Source organism: Sinohyriopsis cumingii, chromosome 5 (assembly GCF_028554795.1).
Source record: "Sinohyriopsis cumingii isolate HCF-2022 chromosome 5, ASM2855479v2, whole genome shotgun sequence".
Classification (NCBI taxonomy): Eukaryota; Metazoa; Mollusca; class Bivalvia; order Unionida; family Unionidae; genus Sinohyriopsis; species Sinohyriopsis cumingii.
In genome coordinates, this window is record NC_142965.1 from 23,270,484 (window position 1) to 23,281,068 (window position 10,585).

Here is a 10,585-nt window from a genome sequence, read left to right on the forward strand (position 1 = left end):
TGTCTATATAAAATTTTCGACTTTTGTGCAGGAAGTGTTCCATACGGGTGACACCATGAGTTACTGTACATGACTGTCTATAAAAATTTAGAATTTTTGTGCAGGAAGTGTTCCATGGGGGTGACAAAATGAGTTACTGTACATGACTGTCTATAAAAATTTAGAATTTTTGTGCAGGAAGGAGGTCCATGGGGGTGACATCATGAGTTACCGCACTGGGTGACACCAACCCTAGTGACGCCACTGGTTACAAATATAATTCAATTCCCTTTTGATACGCAAATGAAGTTTCTAGTGATCTGTTTAAGCATGAGACCAACGGAACAGCAAGGGGTACCTGCCCTTGATCTATAATTTCGAACTGTACATGCATAGGTTAAAGATTCTTGTTGGACTTGTATGATTTATATTCTAAATTAAAATCATAAGTTTGTGCGAGCCCGGCGTTGTGTAAATAGAAATAACTACAACACTCGCGGGTGGTGAAGTTTATTATCCAACAGAATAATGGGATATAAACCTAAAATAAAACAGAACGAACACTTTATATACTATGCTACACACTAGAAAAATACGATACACAACCCTCACGCCAGTATTTCAATATATCGGCTCAGTAACATGTAATTGACAAAGACACGAAATCTACAAATTTTACAATTCTCTCGAATTATGACCATCATTATAGGCCTACGCAAAACACGTTCATCTGGACCCGAGATAAGTGCTAAGAGCTTTTATTAGGTGGCATGGGATCGACGTTAGCGTGCGCTTCGTGCACTGTAATCGATCGCTCACTCACTCACATACACACACACCTGGGTCACTAGCGTGCACTCCGTGCACTGTGATCGATCGCTCACTCACTCACACACACACATCTAGGTCACATTCTTCTCTTCTATGTGCAAATGTCTCCTGACATTTAGCAAATTTGTGTCTGCAGCATAAAAATTAAAAAACAAATAAACAACCAGTAACTATACATCATGTCTTCTAAAATAAACAAAACCATTGATCATTGCATGATAGGCGTTCACAAGTGAACTCTAGATTTAAAAGCACCCTTAAAGGGTCATCTTAAAGGTCTTCCTCACTTTCGTTTTAAAATGAATCAGAATTCAACGATTCAGATCTCGACTCCGAAGAGGTAGCTTTTCGTACGCCCGTTATCTTCTGAACCTGTTTCATGGGGGCTGGATCACAAGAGAATCAAAGGGCAAAAGCAAATTATGATGCAATGTGCGTAAAGATTTCAAACCAGCGATCATTCTTACCCTGTACAGAAGAACTGTCTAAATTTGGAGTTGATATCACCTGATATACATCCTTGGTCCATTTGTCGACTAATATTTGTTTCCCTTTATAATTTTAGTCCAACACTGCACGCTAGGACTCTGTCCCTACTTCAAGTCTGGACTGTCTTACCTTCTTATCATACTGGGCCATGTTCTTAGCATGGCTGTTGCTCGACTTCATCGCCGCGACTGTGTTAGCAAATCGGAGGCGGCCTTTAAGTTTTTCCGAAAACCATTACTCTGGAGGTCAGTAACTTTTGTTAGTGTTTTTATCGGTCAACTGTTCCCTGTCCCACTGAATGTTATTACAATGTTCAGACGAAAACATCTCATCGGCCTAATGAGGGGCCGAATCATTCGAAACACTATCAATCAAGAGAATATAGACGGTGGCTGAATGGAAAATGGCTTCCACCACGTCAGATAAACGCGAGAAAATGTAGGCATCAACGTTTTTTTCCCCAGCTCTATACTAGAAGTAGAAATCGTAATTTGCTAGAGCTGCAACCCATTTATGCCCTGTAGCGCAAATCTTTGCCGTCGTAAGGACGTGTGTCAACGGGTTGCTGTCCGTGACCACCTCGAATTAGGAACCTCATAGACAGTCACGGAATACATCGAATCACATTAGCTGGTTTTAGTCTAAACGAGCGTGTGATTTCATTGTTTAGCGCTGCTATGAGCAATGTAAGTCGTGCTACCCATTTGTGAGACCGTTTAAAAGTGCTGACACTTTGGGTCCGAGGCCTCGTCAAAAATTCTTGTCGGAATAATCATTCTGCAATTGTGCAATTAAATTATTCCTCAATAGCTTTTGTCACGATAAATGTTGACATATCCAATACAAATTAGAATTTGATATTTTGATAACAGTGAAGCAACAGATCCAAGAAATTCTTTACCAGGACAAACTTGTAGCAATCGTAGCCATGTTACTGGTCTGCGTGCATAAATGCGCTCGAATGCATCTGCGACACTTTCTGAATATTTTGACATCAAAAGATCAGCTTCTTTCTATCTGCGTGAAACATCAATAATGTTTAATGCGTATTTGCATGCGCGCACTTGTGCGCCACGACCACGAACAAGATCGTGTGGAAGGAATATGAGAACATCCTGATGAACCTCATTAGTTGTTTCTACGTCAAACCAGCCATGTGAAATTTTTCTTGGCACTGATAGGTAACTTTGCCTCAACTCTTGTCTGGCCATCCATATTCAAACAATCCATGAGTTCCCTTAGAGATACTTGCTAACTCTTCCACGGCCGCTTCACCTTTCCAATGTCCACGCGGACCGTAGTATATTTTCGATAATGTCCTGGACTTTGTATCCATTATTTGTTTGCTTATATCTATATAATTTACTTTTAACGAGAGGACGTTTTCCTGCGGAAGGCAAAGCTTGTAAGTGTAATCTTGGCCTGCATATCTCCTTTGATAATCCATCTTGCGATTCGTTCGCCGAGTGTTGGATTAATCGCATTTAAGTAATGGATCAGATATACGTCGACGCGTTGATGTGCACGGGTATCATTTAATGCTTTATAAGCAAGGTTATGTAGGTCGCACGCAACATCAACGCGATTCACAGGTGCTTCGCCAGTGTTACTAGTCTATACTCTTAAAATAAGTACCAGAAAAGAGTGAAAGACAACAAGCTTTAAAACATGTAACAAATAATTTATTTCCCTAGAACACAAAGTGAAAATATGGTATTGCGAATTAAATCCCAAAATAATCCAAGAATTATATACACAAGTCCTAACAATAAAACGTCCTGAATAAAACTCAGTTCAAGTTCCGAAGAGATCCAAAACCGAAGGCGATGACGTATCTGTTATAGCCTACAGAGTGATGATGTGTCAAAGGTCTCTTGTTGAATCACAGAAATATAATTGTAGGTTTGAATACATTATAAATTACAGTGAATATCTTTATCCAAGAAATGTATCATAGCACTTTTGTATTTCCAGAGAAAATAACCACTTGAATTTAATAATTTGAAGAAAATAAAATTCAGCCTAAACTGGTCACAACATAATACAACATAAAAGTGCTAGATAGTAAAGCACGAATCCCCTAATCCTCACAATCGCAAGATTATATAAGTTCTCTACTTGACTTCAGGTCACAATTAGCATTTTCTATATATAAAAAAACATTACCTATGGAAAATAGCTTTCTAGAATGATCTAATGAGCTTTGTTTACTCACAACACAACAACGTGTAAAATTCATTTAGGAATCTCCAAAACCCCGACCCCAATAAACATATTTACTGCTTGTTGTTTACCTGAATCTTATTAAGCTGATATACATAGATAATAATTTAGCTATGTTATGAGTTGTTGATATAAACGAAATAAAAAAATTTGAACTAAAGATACATATCACCAGGCTTTTGTTTGGTTGTTCGAATTAAGGCGTATATTCAGCCGTGTACCAGGTCCTTAATAATTGCATCCAGGGATGCTTTTTGACGAGGATATTACTCTATGGTTTTCCTGGTAGCTTTGTTAATGCCGCCGAGATATCACCGCCTACTTAAAAAAAACAAAACACGTGACGTCTTTGATCCACATCGAACAAAAGTTCCAGTATTCGCGACTCGTCCTTCACGAGTTTGAACTCGAGTTAGATTTTCGGTACGTGTTTGTGCGCGATATCGTACACATTATGATTGTATTACATTCTCTGTTATTCAATTGCATCACAAAAAGAAAATTCGCAGATCTTTTAATAAAAACAAAGACTTTAAGAAAAATCAAAGATCTCACAGCCATGGTGGTATATTTCCAAACACGGTTCGTGCACTGGTCATAGGTACTGCTGTTGAATTTGATTTTACAATGGTTGAAGTAGGATAGTTGTAAGTGATTGCACCATCAGCCGATGACCATCCGTGTTGTGTTTTAATAGATTTTCGAAATGAGCTGAGCAGCAGTAGCAAAGCCACTACCGTCGATTTCTTTTCCACCATCGATAGATACACGTGTCTAAAGTGATTTATGACAACTGTAACATGTTGATATTTCGTGACATTGATGCGTATGGTCTTGGAAATATTCATTGAATCTGGTGTTCCGCTGACCACACGCTGGATGAATTTCGTGACATGTTTGCGCAGGTCACTGTGGATCCATATTGTTTTCTCACCAATGATTTGACTGGAACTCTCAGGGACCAATATCGCGCGGGTTGGGACTCAAGCGTCTAATACAAAATTATCTCACGCGTTAATTTAAAATTCATAATAACTATAGAAAATGTCTGCCAGTGATGTCGTAGAAGAGTATGAAAAGCACCGCGTGAAACCGCTCGTGAACACGAGAGGTTGATTCAGAATATTATAGAAGATCGTAAAGAGTTAAAGATATGTTACAGTGGCGACCTTACAGCGGCTTTGAACAAACATTTGCATCGCCGATTAAACCAACAAAGGAAATTGCTGAACATGCCGAGGAAAAGAAAAAGGCCTTAAGACAGGTGGCAGCGCTTAGTGGAACAGAAGAACCGGGTCCAGTTCGTAAGATACCCAAGTGTAACAAGGATATCAAGAAAGCTAAAGGAGCAATTGCAGAGACCATTACGTGCTTGCCAGCGGAGATTGAGGAAGTCAAACAAACCATTGGTGACATTGGAGGAGCCGTTGGCGCACTTGCAAAAGGCATCCATGTTCTTGATGAAGACGTTAAAGAGGCAGTTAAATGGGTACCACGTGTGCCACCCGAAAGTACCAGTCAGAGATGCAAACACTGATTCAATACTTTAAAGAAAATATGGGCCAGATGATCTTCACAAATCCTATAGATGTTGCTCTTAACAGACCTCCAATTGGAAAGAGTACATGCAAACATGCCGTCAAAGACACTTGATAAATACGTGAACGTTGAATGGCCTACAATTCAGGCAGTTTACTGCACCCCTGCAAAGAAAACAAAAACACCAAAAGAACCCAAACAATGTACTGGTCACACACACACACACACACACACACACACACACACACACTCTCTTTGTCTCGTAAAAGGGGACTATTATCAGCCACTGACTTTGTTTCTAATCCTGTCCCTACTGTATTGTGCCTCTTGTAATCTCCAATTATAAATCTGTGGGCTTATTCTGTAGAACAGGGGTCTCAAACTCAAACCACCCTGAGGGCCACATGAAAGCATTTTCGATGACCCAAAGGGCCGTACCATTTTTGTTATCTCTCATGACACCTTGTGACGAAAATCACGTGTACCCCAAGCATCTGCACCTGAACAACCATGTATCAACACCTACAAAATCACATAAAGAACATGACAGAGAACAAGGGCAAATAAAAAAGTGGCTGGCAGAACAACCGTAACCCGAATTTCTCTCATCGGAGACAAATATCCTATGGAACAACTGAAAATGTCCCCACGACAACCAAAACAATGTGATTGATGAAAACTGATATGTCTTCAGTAAATAGATGTTTTCTTTCCATCCAGGGGTGAAATGTAGCCTCAAAATTTAAGGTACGACAATGGAAAAACTTTTCTTGCTCCTTACGGCAATAATACAAGCAATGCATTTTTAAATGTTCGTCAAGTCAAATTATACGCTATTAAAGAAGAATTAAAGTCAAATAATAGACGTTTTATCATCCATACAAATGTATTCAAACGGTTTGCAAAAGATGTGATATTTATCAAAGTGTAGAGTTTGTAAAACATGAAAACTCCAACGTTCGCTATTGGTTTTAAACTATATTCCTCATAGATTACAACTATTCAATAATTCATTCTCATATCGTTTGTAATGCAAAAATAAAAACAAAGCAAGAAAATGATGCGTTCTTCTAATACTTTTATTATTGCGACTCTATGATCTTAAAACAAGTAATATAAAAGAGCGAGCAGCAACAAGCTTTGTAAAATTGAACAAATAATTTATTTCTCTAGAATACAAAGTACAAATTTAAAGAAAAGGAACTTACACTATTGGGAATTAAATTCCAAATAATCCTAGATTTACAGACAAAAGTCCTAATGATTAAAGTTTTGAATAAACTTTAGTGGAAATCCAAATTAAATCCAATTCTGAAGGTGTTGATGTGCCTGTGGTGGTCCGTGTTGTGGCGATGTACCAACAATATTTTTTTGGATAACAATAATTCAATCCAAGAATTAAATTCTTCCTCGAAATTTCAGAAAATTCAGTTCTCTAATGTCAAGAATGCAATTTTTGAAGAGCACTGTGTATTTCCAGTGAATAAATAATTTAAATAAATAAATTCCAGCTAAAATGAACTATTGGGCACAACAATAATACGATCTTAAGTGCGAATTAATGTCTAGAAAAGCTAGGTTATATAGTCTTCTACCGTAATTCAAGTCACAATAAGCATTTCTAAAACATCTATTACCTTATGGAAATATTTCTGTCCAGAAGGTTCATAATGCTTTCAAAATAAAATCTTAGTTATAATTAGAAGTTTGTTACTAAAATTGCAATATAAATTATGTAGTAAACAACAGGTAGACCAGGCAATTCGTGGGGAATTTCTAAAGTTCTGGACTCAGATTGAGATGAACATGCTTACTACTAAACCAAAATCAATGATTAAAGTCAGGTCGAAAATGAACTAGATTTTGGACAAGGTCAAGTCCAACATACAATGTCACATTATCAATAGCATATAATGAAATAAAAACTTAACAAATAATGCAAGTTAAAATATGCATGTACTATCAATACATAAATAGTTAAATAGTGTAGCACACGAAATATACACTGTAAACAATCCCAATATGGACCATGGATACCTTAACATCCCTGCAGTTCGGTTTATATCATGACAATTTCTCATTTAAACTTCTTTCTTTTTGTATCCTCGCCATTCACCTAGTTCTTCGTTTTTCATCATCTTGCTTTATCTACCTTGGCTAAATGCTGATGATTCACCGAAACCCTGAGCATTAAAAACATTATTTGTTGTGATTAAAACGCAATATCATCCGCCATATATTCATATTCATTTACAATTTTTGTATACCGCACCAGTGGACTAGTGGTTAGAGCGTCCGCCTCGGATGCTGGAGAATGTGAGTTCGATCCCCGGCCGAGTCATACCAAAGACTTAAAAAATGGTACTAACAGCTGCCTCGCTTGGCGCTCAGTATTAAGAGGTTAGTGTTAGGACTGGTCGGCCTGGTGTCAGGAGAATGTGACTGGGTGGGACATCATGCTACATGTCTGCGGCATGATGTCCCAGCGCTAGATATCGCTATAAACTGTCACATTGTATACATTGTAGCGATTAGACTGTAAAATTGTTAAAGCTATGTTAAAAATCCAAATCACACACACACACACACACACACACACACACACTTTGTATCGTAAAATGGGACTATTATCAGCCATTGACTTTGTTTCTAATCCTGTACCTACTGTATTGTGCCTCTTGTAATCTCCAATTACAACTCTGTGAAACAAAATATGTTTAAACTTAGTACACTAACATAATAAAAAGGAATGGATATTGATGGATTTACATACCACTGTTAATCTTAGTGCTATATAACACATAAACACACACAAACAAGACAGCGAAAGGCAAAATGTAATTTTGTATACAAGACATATTTCTGCTAGTGACTACTATTTCAAGAAAGACTCGCATATGATAATATATACAAAGATTGATGTATAACTGCATATATTCATGGGTTTGTTAGTTGTTGACCACAAGAATATATTGATGAAACCGTAATTAATTGTCACATTGTAGACACACGTGTCTTACTTGTCAAGTCAGAGAAGGACATGTAAGATGTGTGAGGATTCGAATATAATTTGTGTTACAACACCAGCCTCTTCAGTGGTTTCCTAACCAAGCACACGTGTTTTATTATATGACAGGACCGTTCTATTAATATTTTATGGACTTCGGAAAAAATACGAAAATCTTTGAATTTTAATGTCTTACTTGCTTTGATTGTTTGATTGATTTTCGTGTAAGAGTCACTATCTGTTATATTAAATTTACTTTTTAGCTTGATTTGGTTTAAAGATGTAGTAACTAGACCTAAGTTTATGGATTCATTGTCTACTCGGCCCATTGCAAAGCCGGCCCATTAACGTTCTTGGCGCATAGCGAACTCGGCCTATCCAAATGGGCCCATAACGTACTCGGCCTGTCCAAGTCGGCCCATAACGTACTCGGCCCACGATTTATATGATAGTAATGTGGATGTAATGTTATTATTAACAACGGTCATTCAATTTTTTTAAAAAAAATCTTTGTACGTTTCTTTCAAAAGTCATTTGTTTTGTAATAGAAATAGAGGGAAAAATCCATATCATAATTAACGTATATATTGTCTAATGAACATTTTGAAACCGTTCTTGGAATGCCGCTATGCTACTTGTTAATTGAGTTGAAGGTAGCACCTGTCTGCACTACAACCTATGATTGTTAACACGTTGTTAATCGTATTACAGTCACACTTCCCATCCGTATACTGTAAATTTTGTATCAGCATTAAATATTTTCTAGTATTCTAAGTTCAAAATGCCCCTCTCCTTATAAGGCCGCTATATTAATTGAATTATATTCATATTATATTTTAAAAAAAATAAAAACGGTCAGCAAAAGATACCAGTCTTCTTTCAATATTAACTGTAATTAAATATTTCATTGATACAAATGTATTCTCAGCATTAAATATTCGACATTCTCTTTTTCTTGACCCAATTTAGTGTCTTTAAAATTCCATAGATGAAATAATTTTCGTATGGAAGTCTTTTGATGACATTTAAGATGCTGAGGTTTCAACAATCAGTATGATAACATTTCATGTATCACATATAATTGTCAAGTTTTCATCTTCTCATTGTGATGGCATTTCATGTATCACGTATAATAGTCGCGTTTTCATCTTCTCAGTGTGATGGTATTTCATGTATCACATACAATAGTCACGTTCTAATCTTCTCAGTGTGATGGCATTTCATGTATCACATACAATAGTCACGTTATAATCTTCTCAGTGTGATGACATTTCATGTATAACATACAATAGTCACGTTCTAATCTTCTCGGTGTGATGGCATTTCATGTATCACATACAATAGTCACGTTCTAATCTTCTCAGTATGATAGCATTTCATGTATCTCATATAAGTCACGTTTTCATCTTCTCAGTGTGATGGCATTTCATGTACCACATGCAATAGTCACGTTCTAATCTTCTCAGTATGATGGTATTTCATGTATCACATACAATAGTCACGTTATAATCTTCTCAGTATGATGGTATTTCATGTATCACATACAATAGTCACGTTATAATCTTCTCGGTTTGATGGCATTTCATGTATCACATACAATAGTCACGTTCTAATCTTTTCAGTGTGATGGCATTTCATGTATCACATACCACAGTTAAGTTATGCTTCTCATTGAGATGGCATTTCATGTATCACATATCACAGTTAAGTTATGTTCTCTATGTAATGGTATTTATGTATCAAATATCATAGTCAAGCTTTGTCTTTAAACTTATAGTTAATGGCACAGTTGTTGTTGTTTTTTTTTTTTTTAAATATCTTTTTCTGCACGTTTGGTCTAATGCGCTGTGAGATATGAGAATGGAAGCTGGTAAATTTTCATGCTTGCTCAGTACTCTTACATCATTTTAATCACTCATAGTCAGGTGTTATTATTGTGAACTCTGGTAACCTCACAATGGTAGGCGTTAGAAAAAAATCATTTAATGTACTGGTTTCAGAACCAAACTCGAGTTGAGTCTGAACACTTTAATGGCCTATGCCACTGATCACAATAAAGTTAAAATCAAGGAACTTTGAGCGTATCCATACCTTCGGTTCATGAAGGTAGTTTCAACTATATATTAATACTTATATATAGTCCTACTTATATATTGTCATACCTAGTCTTAGCTGAGGTAGTATAATCTGATATATTGTCATACCTAGTCTTAGCTGAGGTAGTATAATCTGATATATTGTCATACCTAGTCTTAGCTGAGGTAGTATAATCTGATATATTGTCATACCTAGTCTTAGCTGAGGTAGTATAATCTGATATATTGTCATACCTAGTCTTAGCTGAGGTAGTATAATCTGATATATTTTGAACTTAAGCTTGAGTTGCATATAAAAACAAATCTTGGAGACTGGACTAGTTGCTGCATACGAGAAACGTTCTGAGCACCCAACCTCAAAACACAAAACACAGCAACATGAAGGATTGACAGTATCTAGTTACAATTGTAATTAAGTTAG